General features: G+C 38.8%; 1 protein-coding gene across 7 annotated transcripts in view; it reads right to left on the reverse strand.

Annotated features, from left to right (window-relative positions):
- The window catches only part of INPP4B (inositol polyphosphate-4-phosphatase type II B), a 267,765-nt gene that overhangs the window by 150,950 nt on the left and 100,484 nt on the right, over nucleotides 1-16,331 (reverse strand). The window lies entirely within an intron of this gene.

Below are 16,331 nucleotides of genomic sequence, written 5' to 3' on the forward strand. Positions count from 1 at the left end.
ACAAAAGTTAGTTACTCTTTTTTATTTTATAGACATAAAAAGGAAACTCATGCAAATAAATGCCTTCATTTAAAAAAAATACCATTCCCTCTTTTTAAGTTTTATTTGTGAACACAGCTGGTAGAAGCCTTGGGAAAAGGCACACAGCTGCTAAAGGAATACTTTTTGGTACATGTCTCTTCCAAGTTCTTCCAAATGACAGAACCCGTTTTATTTCTAACTTCAGTTTCTACTTAAAAATACCATACCAGTTATCCATAACATATATTCACGGAAACTTGGTTCTTCCAAAGACAACATTAAGAAGCAGCAGCTGGAAATGTCAGCATCATGAGAAGTAGCAATAGTCTTATGGCCAAAAAATTCCTGTTGATTCTTCTGGTTTGCCATGTATTGATGATCATTTTACAATCATGCACTTCACTTGCCTACACACAAGAGAGCTCCTGCCAGTACTATAGCTACCATAACCCCACAAATCCAAGTGAAGTCTGGAAGATTTTTTTTTCCCTGCTAAAAAGTGATCTTAAAAAGGACAAAGAATTATTCATGGTTTAACCTTTTTGTTCATCTACTGCGCTGTGGATGCTAAAGATCTCTCAAGGGCAGAGCTACTATTCTTGTTCCATTTCACCAAAGACATAAGCACAGTGTCATCCCAGCAAACTACACTTTCCAGGAAAGAACATCTGTAGGCTGGCTTCCATTTTGTCTTGCATATTTCTCTGTAAAGATAAGCACCAGTGCCTAGTGAACATCATTTAAGAACACCAAACTTCCTGAGCAGATGCTCAGTTTGCTTCCAGCACTGCCTCCATATAGCAAAGCAACAACAAAAGCCACTTCCAGTTATGCAGCTCAATTGTATTAACAGCAGTATTTTTTCCTCTCCCTTTTTTTCTCCCCTAAATTTCCCACATCCTGTGCTGATAATAAACAGCTCCAATGCATTCTGTATAAATCCTGCTCTGTTGGCAACCCATGAATCATGTGGCACAATAACTCCTCGTGCCTGCAGGGCCCAGATAAAGGCTGCCCTGTGGCACGGGGCCAGTGCAGCACATTCACTGGTTCCAGACACTAGGAGTCGACATGGTCACACTGAACCCAGAAAAGGGCTTTACTCTTTTCTCTGTATATCTTTTTCTTTTTTTAGTAACCACAAATCAAACTAGGCTCTGTGCTTGACTCAGAGCAACCAGCTCACTGGTCACCAAGTTTGCATCACAAAGGAAAGTCATCTCTGCTTTTCTAAACTCTCACATTCATAGCCTTTTTATATTAAGGCCTTAACAAACTCCATCTGCAAAGTTTCAAATTCAAAATTATCAAAGTTCGCATACATGTCTTTTAACTTTCACATACATGTCTTTTAACTTTCTTTTAATACTCACCGTAACATTGGCAAGTATATTCCTGTGTGTGATATACTAGCATTTATAACAGGATTTCACAGAAATTTTTTCTTGTACAAATATTTTCCGTACTTTAATATACACCACTTTCCATGAGGAGACACACACACACATCAGACTGCACTAAGTGACTGTTCTGTTACCGACTCCTGACTTTCCTGCTCTTTATTTACTGAGAATAAGATTTGTTCTCTCCATATATGAAAGAAAATTATTCATAAATGGTTTCACACTCCTGAAAACTTCAGTAATTTCTGTACAATAGATCAGAAAAACCTGACACCCACATTTCAAATTTAAAAGAAACAAACAAAAAAACTCTCCACTTGTTTGCATATTAAAATAAGCAACACCACCATACTCAAAATAAGTGAAAACAAGCTGCAGTGAATAGTCAGGGTGAAGCCCCCAGAAGCTGACTGGCCGCCAAGCAGGACAACACAAAATATTTCAGCAAAGGTTACACACAGTAACATTTAAATTAAAGGCAGCTCAGTCAGGTAACTATATGAAATGCCAGCTCAAATCACATTCCTGACCATCACACACAGTAATATTCCATGGAACTCACTCCAGTGTATCTGCACCTGCAAAAAAGGGTTAATAAACCAAGAAACTATGGAAAAGCCTTGGATCCCTATTCATTTCAGGTAGACAGATGAACTCTAGCTACAAAAGCATTAAAAGAAAAAAATCTGTTTATATTACCTTTATTGCTGTGTACTTATATACCTTTGTGAAAGAAAAAGAAGGAAAAAAGAAACACATTAAAGTTTTTTTACTTGGTTTAGCTGTTCAGAAACTGTTTTAAATTATGGCACTCATCCTCCATTCTGGTCAGAATTCACCACACAAAAGAGTTGGGGCTGAAATGAGTAACTTTGCCTTCTCCCACAGCCCAAGACCCCCAGAGATAAAACGAATTACTTATGAGGAATTGACCTGCAGAAAACTAAAACCATTCCTCTCCACGAGTGATACTTTCACAAGAGGCATGAATAATGCTGCTTCAGAACTCCTCACTGGAGTCAGGAACTGCCTTGGGCAGTGGAATGCATGCTGGTTTGGGGAAGAGGTGAAAAAATTATGTGCAAATAAGTTGTTGCACCAGGATGGAAAATAAATTCTAAAGCCACTGGTAGCCCCCTGGCATCCCAAGGAAGAAACTCAACTTTTCTACTTAGTTAGAATGCAGATGGCTAATATCAGTAGAATCTAAAAGCTGGGGTAGCCTTTAACCAAAAGCAAAGAACTGAAGCTTTTGGAACATTCCAAACACTATGCCACAGCAGATGGGGACACCCAAACCAGACAGATAGCAGTGTATTAAAGACTCCAAGCAGGTCTAAGTTTCTCAGCATTCCTCTATTTGGAACTAGTGACAAGAAAAGTGGCAGAACCTTACTAGAAAAGAGAACTTCCTTGCATCCAAATGCAAATAGATAAAAACAGATACAAGTCACTGTTTAAAGACTGAATAATACCGAAATAATTTAAACAATAGATCCCCTTGTGACTCACCATAATTATTTTTCTTTCAGAAAAAGATTCATTTTCAACCTAACTGAATCCTATCTTCTAAATGACCATATCTTCAAATGTAATTGAAAAATTGCAAATTCCCTTTGGGCTGTACTCCTCTTGAATTCTTTTGGGCACTCCATGACTGCTGCTATGCTTGCATTGCCCTGGGGACCATGACTGCTACTCTGGACCACAGCAGACATACTCAGCTATGAATCTGGCACAGCTTTAACCACCTGGCCTGTATTCAGTGGCACAGGCTCAAAGAACCCAGAATTCCTGTTTTGTCCTGAGGTGCGTAAAAGAGTAAGAGCATTGCCTTGCTTAAAATAGTTACAGTATTGTTGTGCTAATTACATACATCCATATTAGCACAGGATCAGTACTGTAGCCCCCAACACAACCTTCCTCATTCCTTCTTACCCTATTCTCGCTAATTACTTAAAATAAACAATAAAAAAACCGAAATAACAAAACCCCCCACAAAACTAACCCAGTCGAAGAACCTCTTCCAAACCAAACCATCACACTCAAGCACCTCAAACCAATTACTTTTAAAATTAATTTTAAAAATAATAAGCATTACATATATTCACACTGTCAGAATAAGAGGTGCCTGTATCAAAATCTTCTTTGACAAAAAAAGCCTGAAAGAGAATAGGAATTTTAGAACGGACTTGCTGACAGAGCTGAAATTTCCTAAATGCATTCTTACTGCTGTATTAAACACTTACTTTCCTTTCCAGTGGTCCTTTATAACAAAGATTTAGAAGCAAAGGGCATCACAGCCTTCATAGACCTTCCTGTGACGGTAAGAACAGGAGTAATGAACACATGTTCGTATTTCAGTTTAAGAGTTTTATTGCTAAGTTTTTCACTAAAAAAGGATGGAGAGTGAAGCAAAATGTGTTTGTTTTTCAACTCCCAGGAATGTGTTTCATCCAGACCCCTGATTAATTAATTCTTGGAAAGGTGCTTGGTCTTCCTCTCTAAAGTTAATGAAGCATACTGCTTTGTGTAGGTAGGCTGAACTCTGCATTCTAACAGAGATGCTCTGTTGGGCACCACTCTGGAGAAGTCAGGGTCACATTTTTCAAATGCACATGGAGTCTGAAAATGGTGCTGACAGATTTCTTCAAGCAGTTTTAAAAGTGCCTGAGGAGATAACATGGGGCTAAAAAAAAAAAGTACCTCAAATACCTAAAAAAAAAAGGGAAATTGGATGTCTAATTTGATTCAAATCCATTGAGCAGCCCACTGACATCTCCAGGTGTATAAGTATCTCCCATCAGAATACCTTTATAAAATCTACCCATAAGAGTTAACATACTCTTCAGCTACAGCAGAAGTTCTAACATGAAGAGAAAAAATGAAAAAACATTAAAAACTCATGTTTCATTCTTAAAAAGCACCTTAGACAATCCAGTACCATTCCAGACCTTTCAGTCTTTTTCCAGGCAAGTGTATAAGGTATGATTTCCCCAAAGGCTATACAGCACATAAATAGTAACATCTACAGTCTAAGTAGGTTACATGCAAACTCTGTGTGTTAGGGGACCAACTCTGTCATGCAGGATAAACTGCCTTTTTTCTTTGCACTGCTGTGGTAAATCTATGCTTAAAGGTAAAAAAGTAACAAATAGTGACATGCAACAGAGCCTATCACAAATTACATAAATCTAATTCTACAGGTGAATGAAAATTATATAAGAATCAACTGCCTTTGCAGCAGCCAACTGAATGAAAAATATTCAGTGAAATTTATGCCAGAAAGCTCTCTTTTGTTCAAGGGTATGATGTGTTGTGCTTTAAAAGACAAACAAGGTAGGACCGTGAAACAGAGGATGCCACAAACCATAAAGCCATTGAAAAGAAACTGTTATTTTTTAGGGCACTTTTCAGAAATCTGTAAGTTTGTCAGCAGAACTGGTTTCATTTGCTACTGACCTGACTCTTCAACTTTCTGAAACTAACAGAAGGGAACTACAGCAGCAAGCACCATGAGCAAAATAAAAAGTTCATGGCAAATTTAACAATTTCCATGAAGATCAGTGAGGAATCTACTCTTCCCTTTTTCTCTTTACTTTTTTCAACAAATTTCCTTTCAGTTCCAGGACAGACTGATTAAGAATCCCATTATATCTGAAAAGATTGGATTCAAATACAAGCTCTGGAGCTGAAAGTAGGTAAATTTTCATGTACATTTACTGCAAAGAAAATTTTCATTAGCAAGAAATTTTCAGAGTTATGTGAACAGTAACACTTTTACAGACCCCTCAGAAGAAAGAAGTGGGAGCACTCAGTACATGTTGCAAACAACTCTGTGTTTGAAGTGACATCACCAGGGAAATCCTGCAGTCACACATCACTTCCACTTCCAGACAGACACTAGAGAAAAGCATTTATTAACAGAACTCGTACATTTCCAGCTCTGGATCTGAAGCTAACCAAATGTAGCAACACAAGCACTACTTCAACTCCCTTCCCTAAAAACTGAAAGGTTAAGGAGAGACAGTGAACTTGATCAGCAGTAACAAGGACTATATAGATTTAGAAAGAGGAAAACACAAACAAACAAACGAAAATGTAAATAAAGATACCTGATACCGTAGCCTACATTCCAGCCTTTTCCTTTAAACATCTTGAAGAAACTATACCTCAAAAAGTAGCATCTTTTCTAAGACTGCATGACTCTAAATACAGGTATACAAATTCCTCCTGCATGAATAGGAACTGCTCTATTAATATGCAGCAGACCTTCAATGCTATTCATTGATGTTTTATCACAGACTGTTTTCATTTTTCATAGGACTTTGTTAATATTGACTCTAGAAGCAGCACACAGGAAAAAGAGCACTAAACAGCACACTCTGCTCTTGGGTACAAACTCCAATCTTTACACCTAGCTTAGAAAATAATCTACCTATATGTGACCTCCTTACTGATCTGAAAACCAGAAGAAGGAGTAAGAGATTAAAAGAAACAACTTAAGCTGCCTTCCAGAAATGAATGTAGAAACCTTCATGTAAGGACATGCACCTTTTAGAATTCTAGCCCTGTCTACTGCAAATGCCATTGTGGCTGAGACACTAACCTATATTCCAGGCTGCAAGCAGCACCCTGCCCGCAAACTCCGTGCCAGCTCAAGCTCCAGCAATTATACCACGTGGAAATTCTGACTCATCCAGCCAGCTAGACCTACGAGGTTTAAAGCACTATCAGGCCAAGGATCTTAATAGAAACAGTCCCTTTCCCCCCTAAAAGTATCTCCCAATCAAACCAAACAAAACCTAATTCAAGGGAAATCAAACACGCCAGGTGAACATTCTTGGAATTTTATTTCAAACATTTAAAGGGTACTTTGTCTAATATCACCTTTTAGAACACTTTAAATTTCATGGAAGACAAGAAAATGAAAGCATTTTAGAAATATGAGCCAAACCAAATGTCCCCATTAACCACTGTGTTCTTCAGGAAGGTGAGGTGTTATTAGAAGTGAATGGCCTTATAGTAACAGGAGAGGCTAATTTAAGATAAAGTGATGATCTGCTTAAAATAATTGCTAATAATAATGCAATATTATTACATTAGTTTAATGGTAATGACAACGTTTCCTTCTTTGGAAAAGCCAACTTAAATATTTCATTGAAAAATTAAATTACTTTAATAAAGTATTGAAGGCTTTTTCTCATATTTTGCAGGGCTAATCCTGAACAAGACATGAATACATCACATAAATGAGCAACCACAATAAAATGAAATAAAGTACTTGAGTCACTATTTTGGTATAGGCAAGCACACTAGACAATTTCATATTCTCTGAACAGGTTTTTAAGATATTAAGAAAAATACTTGCAAAATTCATCACATAGAGACACCTGCAGTCAATGGTTACTTCAAATTTGTCTTAAAATAAAAGTAAAAAAAAATCAGGTAACTCTAAAAGCAGCTTCATCTAGGAGTTTCAGAAACATCAAATAAACAGCATGGTCCATGCTGAGCATACAGAACAGGCTGCACACCTAGCAGGGAAACCAAACTGCAAATCTGGAAAAAAAAAATTAACTGGCAGGAAAAGGGGGGAAACAAACCACACCCAGGGCAAATAATGCTTTGCTTTTTCAAACTGCATAACACCCCTTCACTTCTTGTTACCGTCTCTTCAACTCCTTCAAAAAATAGCTCATGGATTATGAGGAACAATAGTTCAGATGTTAAGAATGCCAGTATCCTATTCCTGTGGAGTTTATGCCACTGGAATCAACAGGCTTTTTGTCTTCATACTGAATACACTGCTCATTATGAGTTTCACCTGCCTGAAAACAGACATGAAAACTTCAGGCCCTGTGGTCCCTCCTAGAGGAGCCTTTTCCAGGGGCCACTGAGCTACTGCCTAAGGAACTTTAGAAAGTAGTAGAGAAAAGGAATACACCCCTGCCCTACCATCAAATACTCTGTACAGGGCTAATTCTAAGTCCAGACAGAGTTATTCACCAGGAGAGGACTGCAGGCTGATAATGCCAAGGTCGTCTTAATGGGCAATGAAACTTTGGACATGAGTATTTTGTGTACACAGAGAAAAGTCTCTCAGGAAGCCTCTCAATGAAATTGGGTCTATGTGCCTATACTTTAATTTATACTGCAAGGACAGTCTTCTGTCATACCCAAGCCTGAAAGCCATTTGGACCCAGCTAATTATTCAGAACCTTCCTTGTCTCACAGGGATGATGTTATTTCAAAACAGGGTAGCAATAATTGGGCAGTAACCATCCAGAGCTTCCATGTTCAGAGATAATTGCTTTAGCAAGAGTCTAGCAATTACTTCTTTTTGAAAAACTGCCAAGTTATTCAGCAGGAACAGAGGCGATCAGAATCTACAGTTATCACAAATCAAAGACCTCAGTGTTCGATTTCGCTGAGGCAGCTGTATGCCAAAATCCAAGCCTTCGAAGGATCTCAAAAACATACTAACCACTGCCTTCTACAGGAAAAAAATCACATTTGTCCCTCATGACACAGATCTTCTGTTCAGAAGCAAACAAACCCGTCTGAAGGGTTCTCAGAGAAATTATTTTTTCCAACACAAACTCATGGATCTGCATTTTAAGACAAAACATACCTACACACAACTACTCACAGTGTAGATGCTGTTGCAATGAAAGGAAATAGCTTGTAACTCTGGATGCACTTCTAATACATCCAGTAAAACTTCTGTAAAGTAGGGGAAAAAACTCTGAAGTGCTGTGATACAATGCTGCTCCAACTGCTGCTGCCAGATTTTGATGGAAATAGTAGAGACAAATTTCTAAGACAATTACACCTGCACAATTTGTTTTTGCTAAAAGACCCAGACTTCTACTCCACAGAGAGATCTAGAAATTTTCTTTCTTTCACTAAAAATACAGTAACAAATGCCCATGGTCTTACCTTAGAACCAAAAAGCTGAGCAATGTAGGCAACCATATGCAACAGTGAGACACATGAAGTAAAAAGACTTCAGATTCCACCAGAAAGGGTTGTCAAGACAGATATCAAGTCAGACTAACATATAACATAGACACACTCAAAACCTTCCTTTTATCTCACAAGAATACATATGCTAGAAATGTTCTACTTATTTACTATTCCTGATGTGTGTGACAACATGTCTGCTTAGCAACTTGCAGAAGAAATACATTTCTCTATTTCCTCTCCAGTGAGAGACCTCTGAATTTCATTGACATTAGTGAGACTGTGTATACAGCAAGGGATTTAAGGATGATAAGACTGCAAGAATAAAGATCAACAGCTGCACGGTACTATAAAAGTATTCAACTATTCTTGCTTTAAAAATACTGTGATTGCAATGAGAAGAACTCAGGAGGGTGGTGGAGGGTGAGGTGGGAAGGGAGGACAGAGGGGAGGGGGAACAAAATGCACTGAATTCTCATCACTGAAGAATGGTGAAAAAAACCACCAAAAAAAGAATAAATAGAAACATAACCAATGTCCCTGTGCCAGTGAATCCTTGGTTATAATCCAAGATCTCACCTAAAAGTAATAAATTCAAGGTGAAAGGACATCTCAGACACCACAAATTGCCAGAACACTACAAAGCAGCTGATGCTCTGCTGAATGCAGTAACTGCTTTGCACACTGAAACCTTGGGCCCACAATTGTTGCTGTTGATAGTGCTCATTCACATTTATGCTGCTGAGATTTTGAGAGGACCACATGCACTAAATTCTGACCATGCTACAAGACTGCATTTTTCGTTTGTTCTCCTGGCTTTCTGGTCATCACTACGCAAGCTGCAAACAGATAGTTTAAAAAAAATGCATGCTAGAAGGCAGGGATTCTTGCCCTCTCTTTGTGATCACACAATCTGTGATGAACAGGACAAAAACAAAGAACAGATCAAAACAAAATCCTCATTTTTGGCATGAAGAAAGCCAAGCATGGAGAATTTCAGCCACATGGGAATTTAGTTCTGTAAAATACTGCATAATGATTACATAAAGAGGCTTTGATTACTGTAAAATACAATGATATGTGCACTTCTAACAGCATTGGAAATCCTAAATGATTACACAAGCCTTTCATGTTTATTCATCAAATATTTAAAATACAGCATAATACAAAACATTTAACTAGTTTGCTTTGAGAGCAATTTACTATGCTCTTCCAGCAAAAATTTGCTCAAGAAGATAAAGTCCCACATTACATCCAGTGCATATGTTTCTAATGTTATTTTTTTAATAGAATTATTTGCTCAGCTTTAGTTTTTAGGTACAAAGTTTCAAATGTAAACATTTACTGGTACAAGCATGGCTGTAACTGTAAAAGACACTTTTATGAGGCACATGGCAGAGGAAGAAAAATCTGTTCTAACAGATTGAATTTGCTGCTTTCAATTTCACAGAGCACACACTCCAAAACCTCCAAAGAAAAATCTGTTTCCAACCTCTGAGTACCTGCTTTCATAGCACAAAAACAAGGGCAGACTTACCACTGCTCCATACACCTTTCTTTTCATATTTTTAATCCTGATGGGATACCTTGCTCTGTTTTACATCAATCTCTACAAGGGGTGCAATGTCTACAAACCCTTCAGAAGGAGTAAGCAAGGAAGGAGATAGGTGGTGGGGTAGCCCCATGTGTTAGGAAGGGCTCTCATTGTCTAGAGCTTACTGATGGTTACTACAGGCTCAAGTGTTCACAGGAAAGGATCAGGGGGAAGGGCAACAAGACAGACAGATCACCCAGCCAGGATGAAGAGGTGGACAAATGCTGGGAGAAGTCATTCTATCAGTGGTCTTCGTTCTCATGGTGGGACTTCAACTTGCCAGATATCCACACGAAATTCACCCCAGCAGAGAGGAAAGGGACCAGGAGATTGCTGGAATGTGGGAAAGAGGCATTCCTGACACAGCTGGTGAGTGAGCCAGCCAGGGAGGGCACCTCACTGGAGCTGGTCTTTGTGAACAGAGGAGAACTGGTAGGTGATGTTTTGGTTGGGGCCTGCCTTGTGCATGGTGATCACAAAACAATGTTTTGAAGTCTCAGCAAAGGAAAGGGAGTCAGCAGAACAGCCAGTTTGGACTGTCAGAGGGCAAGGTTTGGCCCGCTTAGGAATGGGGTAACCAGAGTCCCCTGGGTAGCAGTCCTGAGAGGCAAAGAGGTGCAGGAAGGATGGACACTGCTCACAAAATCCTAAACACACAGGAAGGAGCAGCCCTCCTGCCATGCCAACAGACCTGCTGGTGGGGAAGAACACTGGGCTGGATGAGCAAAGAGCTCTGGCTGGGACTTAAGGAGACAAAGAGAGTTTGTGGCCCTTGGAAGAAAGGGAAAGCAATGCAGGAGGACTACAAGGATTCCATGAGCTTATACAGGGAGAAAATTAGAAAGACCAAAGGCTATCTGATATTTCATTTGGCGTCTGCCATAAAAGACAGTAACAAATGTTTCTATAAATATGTTAGCTACAAAAGGAGGGCTAAGGAGAACCTCATTTTTAATGGATGCAGAGACACACAGAGACAAAACATGAGGGAAAGGCTGAGGTACTTAAAATGCCTTCTTTGCTCCAGACTTTAATAGCAAGGCCAGCTGTTGTCTGGGTACCCGTGCATCTGAGCTGGAAGAACTGATCAATAAATAAAAAACTGACAACAAATAAAAAAATTACCAATGAGAACAAACAAATCTCATCCTTGAAGTGACTCTAACATTTCCATGTTGCTGCATTTAGCTCAAGGAAATCCTTCACCCCTGTAGTGCCTGGGCTCCCTATGAGGGCTTCAGTATCCAGCACCAGCCATCCCTCCTGAGGGATGAGCAGCTCCTCCAGTGCCTTGTCCAGTAAAATTTACAGGAAAATGTTATCATTTACTAATTTGTTCTTGTCTTTCTAAGCAATTTTCAAGGCAACCCTTTAAACTCTTAGAGAACACCATTAGTCTCATTGCTAGGTACTTCTACAAACCTTTGCCCAAATGTCAGCTCTTAGAACAAAACTTTGCCTGATGTGAGGCAGCAAATAACATTTGATTGGCAGAGTAGGTGGAAAAAGAAAAGAAAATAGAAAATTAACAAACAGTAGGTTACAATTTTCCCTGAAGATACAGCAAGAGGGAGGAGTTTTCCTCAATAAGAAAAGAAAAAAAGTAATAAAAGGGTAGGAGAAAAAGTAGTAGATAGTTTCAAAGGGAGAAAGATTTTTGCAAAACCAAATCCTCCCACTAAATTTTCAAAGGTGAGGTGCAAAGAGCAGTAAGGCTACAAATGGACTTTAAGCCTATAACTGTAACTTGACCAGTCTTGACACTTATCCTCAATTCTCTTACAGATAGACTAAGATATATGAAACCTATTTGTACCTCAGCCACTTCAAAGAAAGAATTTATATAAATATAAACCCAAAGAAAAGTCAGTAGTTTGACTTTCCCTTTTTGCATCCAAGACTTTTAAAAAATACAGAAACGACTGACAATAATACTTTAGGTGGATTCAACATGCAGGTTCCTCGAAGAATCAAAAGACATTCCTCTCCTCCTCCTAATAATGATGTTTAGTAAGAACATCTAGCCTGATGCAAAAGGAAAACTAAACCTATCATCAAATATATATTTATGAAAAAAATAGATGATTTTGCAGAGAAAGATGAATATCTAAAGCTTTAATGCAAGTATTTCTGTGGGTAGGACTGTAGCAGTCTACAGTACTGCTCTATTATGGAGAATGAGATAATGGGAGTTTCTAGTTTAAGGCAATATTTCTCTGCAAATCTTGCAGAGACAGCAGGGAACACAACTGATAAAGGGAAGACTTAAGTGTTTTTGTCTTTAAACAAAGTATAACACTTTGCTTCAGCTTTTGAAGATAAACTGTTTCGGTATTTTTAGCATTCACAGGAATGAGGGACTGCGTGCACTGTGGTGCAGGCAGAGAACGGGAAGGCGAGGTAGAGATTTCACATTTATCTCTGCCAATGCATTTTACACAATCCCTGCATTTTACACACTGCCAATGCATTTTACACACTGCCCTGCAGCACTCCTGATGCTCCAGTGTCCCCTCAGCAGAGATGGCAAAGGCACAAAGACCAAATGGCATGGTGGTGGTGTAACAGGGATCAGTGCCCACAAGGGAACACAGAATGCTGTCACTTCAGATTTGGCTTAACTCAAAATGCCTCTGTCGTGATGGACAGTCTTCATTTTCCAGCTCACCCCAGCAGGATTCAATTTTAACAGGGACGCTTGCAAAATCAAGAAACAAACAAAGTAAAGCCTTTTGCAAAATTTCATTCCCAGTGAACAGGTTTAATAGAAAATTTAAACCACAAGAGTTAAAAGACAAGTTATTTAAGGCCTAAGTAATCTTAAATTGACACTTTACAACATATGTTCCCATATCAAAAAGAGAACTTCTAGCCCCACGACTTCTAAAATTATCAAATTAATCTAATTTTATTCTGAGTGATTAGGATGAAATTTGGGGAGTGAAAAAAGGGAGACCAGACTGTCAAATGCAATATTTTAACAGCATTTTATACATCCAGTTTCTCCTTGCCCTCAGGAGATAACATTGGAGTGGCTGTAACTTTCAGTACTGCACATGAATTCCAATAGTAATATCCATCCAAAGGAGATTATCTTTGAAGGGATGATGCAAAGATCAGATATAGAAAGTTCCCAGCAGGTACAGAAAGTTGCTCCTGCCTCTGTTCCCAGCACTTGTCCACGTGTGGATGAAACAGAAGTGGCCCAACTCACTGGGTATGAGGTTAATTCTTGCTGCAGGATGCACATATTCCAAACAAAGAACAACACCCACTGCCTTCCAGATGAGGAGCAGAGGAGGAGGAGGAGGAGTCTACACTGAGTAGACTTCTCTCAGTGTAACACAAAACCATCAGCTTTGTATTCTCTGTGGCTCTGCCATGCAGCAGTGGTACCTGACTTGTGCTATGCAGTATTGTCCCAGAGAATGACCCCAGCTTCAGCTCTAAATCTTGCTAGACCAAACTGGGCTAACCTACATGCCTATAAGAAAGGTAAGAACAGCATGCTTGTGCAAAAGTGGGACAGAGGTAATTTTTCAATGATTTATAAGCCTATAATTCTGATCTTATTTGACAATGACATAGAACAGGTACAGCCCCAGCATTACAACAAAACCCAACTTTATAAAATCCTAAAGACAGTGTAGCTCAAGCCAGCAAAACATAAATTTGCCCATGGCAAAATGAGAAGAAAAATCTTTGTGATGTAGAAACAGATGTCACTATACATTTCTCACAATATGGCATTATCCACCGATCTGTATGCGTGGCTTCGCTGGAAATATTTAAAGGATATTTCATAAGCATTTCAACTACGTTGTTCTGAGTATATCTAAGTGAACTGGGAATACCACAGTCTTTCTTAAAAGTTTCTATTTACGTGAAAACTTACAGTAACTAATCACTTAGAAAGACTAGTCAAAACAAACAAAAACCCCCATTTCATCAACCTTAAAAGCTGCAATAACAGAAAATCTGACACAGCCAAGATATAATTATGACCAACTTCAGACAGAGAAGCATAAAAAGTGAGAAGTGCAGTCAGAACATTCAGGGTGTCAAGCAGAGTGAATGTGATTCCAGCTGCACAGTATTTCAATATAATTAAACCATACTCCTTACATAATGTAAGTTAAGTGACAGTCAAGAGTGAAGCAACTAAAAGCTTTCTGGTACAGGAATACTAGCATTGAAAGGTAATTTTCAAGATGTTTTTTTTTTTTATAGAGCAGGCCAAAAATAAATTCTGGTTGTTTCTCAATGAGGAGCATCCTCTTTCACTTTAATATTATCTCTTGTGTGCACAACTCAAGAAGTATTTAGTTAGTTTTCTATTATAAAATTCCAGCAGATTTGGAAATGAGAGCAAATTCTCTTGCATAGTAAGAGCCAGGTTTGAAAAAACCCAAGAAAATGCTTTACCCAGTGATGTACTCACTGCCCTTTCCCCACCTTCTCTACAGTCTTCTATTTGTGGTAGTAAAATCCTGCTGAGTTTAATTCATACACAGAATTCACTTCTTATAGTTGCATCAAAATAAATAAGAAAAGTTAAAGTATTTATTTGTGACAAGGGATATTAACTACTTTGAGCTCATTAACTGAGGCAAGCAGTAGCACAGCCCTGATGCTGTGGCAATTATTGCTGTAACACAATTTCTGCAGAACAGCTCACAGTCAAATCCAAGGTTTATTTCTGCTACAAATGCCCAATGATTTGAGCTCACATCTGCTCTGGAGCACAGCCTGGAAGAGCAGGGCATGCCTAGCAGGCCTGGATTCCCCCCCACCCAAAACTGGATTACCTGTCAGTTTGGAGGAATGGTGGGAGCTGTAATACGTGGCAGCACTTTTTGAGGAACAGGAAAGCCAGCTCTGCTGCAGACTGGAGAATCAGAGCTGTGACACCACAGCACTGGGAGCAGTTTCACTGCCAAAGGGACATATCCAGTTTGTTTGGTTTCATCTCCAAGCATGGAGAGCCGTGCTGTTGCAGCTATGCTGGTAATGATATCAAATTATAGCTCATTTTAACCTGACTTTTATGAGCCTACATAAACATCCAGACTTGAAAAAAAATCACCCAAACTAATAGAAAGCATGATGGTTTCTAATTAATTACAGGTAAGAAAGTCAAGTTATAGCATGACTGAGATTTTGGGATGTAAACAGAAGTCGAAATATTGCCACAGACGAAGTTGCAACTAGGGTAGCCTGGGGTCATTCACATATGCTGCAGCTCATCTTGATTTAAATCTTACATCTTATTTAATTTTTTATTGCCTACATCCAGCTTAAAATGGTTGAGTAGTAAAAAATGCTAAATGTATGTAAGTCAGAGATGAGATTAATACTTGCCACCACAAAAAGATACTACAGTACAGATCTAGAATGTTTCACATAGGAACAATATAAATGCTATGACAAAAGAGAAAGGTATTCTCTCGTGATTTACAAGCTACCTCAGTGGGATTCCCTGGGAGAGACTCTAGTCCTGAACTACAATTGTAAGGAATAGCTACAGAAAGTTCTTACAGGTTTGCAAAAAGCTTATCAAGTTATGTAAGTTCTCTAGGGTAGATCTTCTCTTTCATAAGTGGCAGTAGAGGAACCTGGAGCTAGAAAAGCAGTAACACAGGGAAAAGTACTACCAACCCAGTTCACTTTTATCACTTACTGATAGGATATTATTTTCCAGCATCTGTCAGTCAAAATGAAACTGGAAGGGAAGGACAAAGTCCAACTCCATTAATTCAATGCTTGTTACCTCTCCACAGGTGACAACTCTATTGAATAAACAGCAGATCCCATTTTAAGTCCCTGTAGTCTAATCCAATACCAAATTTAAAATATATACATTATAAAATACATATACATGTCCCTTTCCTTCTTAAACAGAGAAGAAATTCAGATTTGATGCTTAAAATACTCCACATATTCCCATGAAAGAGCACAGTGAGGGGACAGAACCAACCTGCTGGCTCACAAAGGTTGAAAATTTAAACAAATAGATCAATAATTTTCTACCTGAAAAAATTACAAGTTCTCAAAACATAGAACTTTACTTTTGTAAGCAGCTCAAAGACAGTCTCAAGCTTCAAATTATGCCCTTGATTGCCTTCTTATAGACAATGAACATATATACAGTCAGGACAGAAGCTTGCACTTGCTTTCATCATGCTGGGTGCCAGCTACAGAGCAATTCAGTCAATTAAATACAGGTGTCAACGTGGCCATTCTTGATGTCTGAGAGCAAACGATTCAGCTGGACTCCAGCCTGCTGCAGAAGAAAAATACACATCTCCCACAGGTCCTCTTATGACATCTAGCTCTGTCCTAGGCTA

This window comes from Melospiza melodia, chromosome 5 (assembly GCF_035770615.1).
Source record: "Melospiza melodia melodia isolate bMelMel2 chromosome 5, bMelMel2.pri, whole genome shotgun sequence".
Taxonomy (NCBI): domain Eukaryota; kingdom Metazoa; phylum Chordata; class Aves; order Passeriformes; family Passerellidae; genus Melospiza; species Melospiza melodia.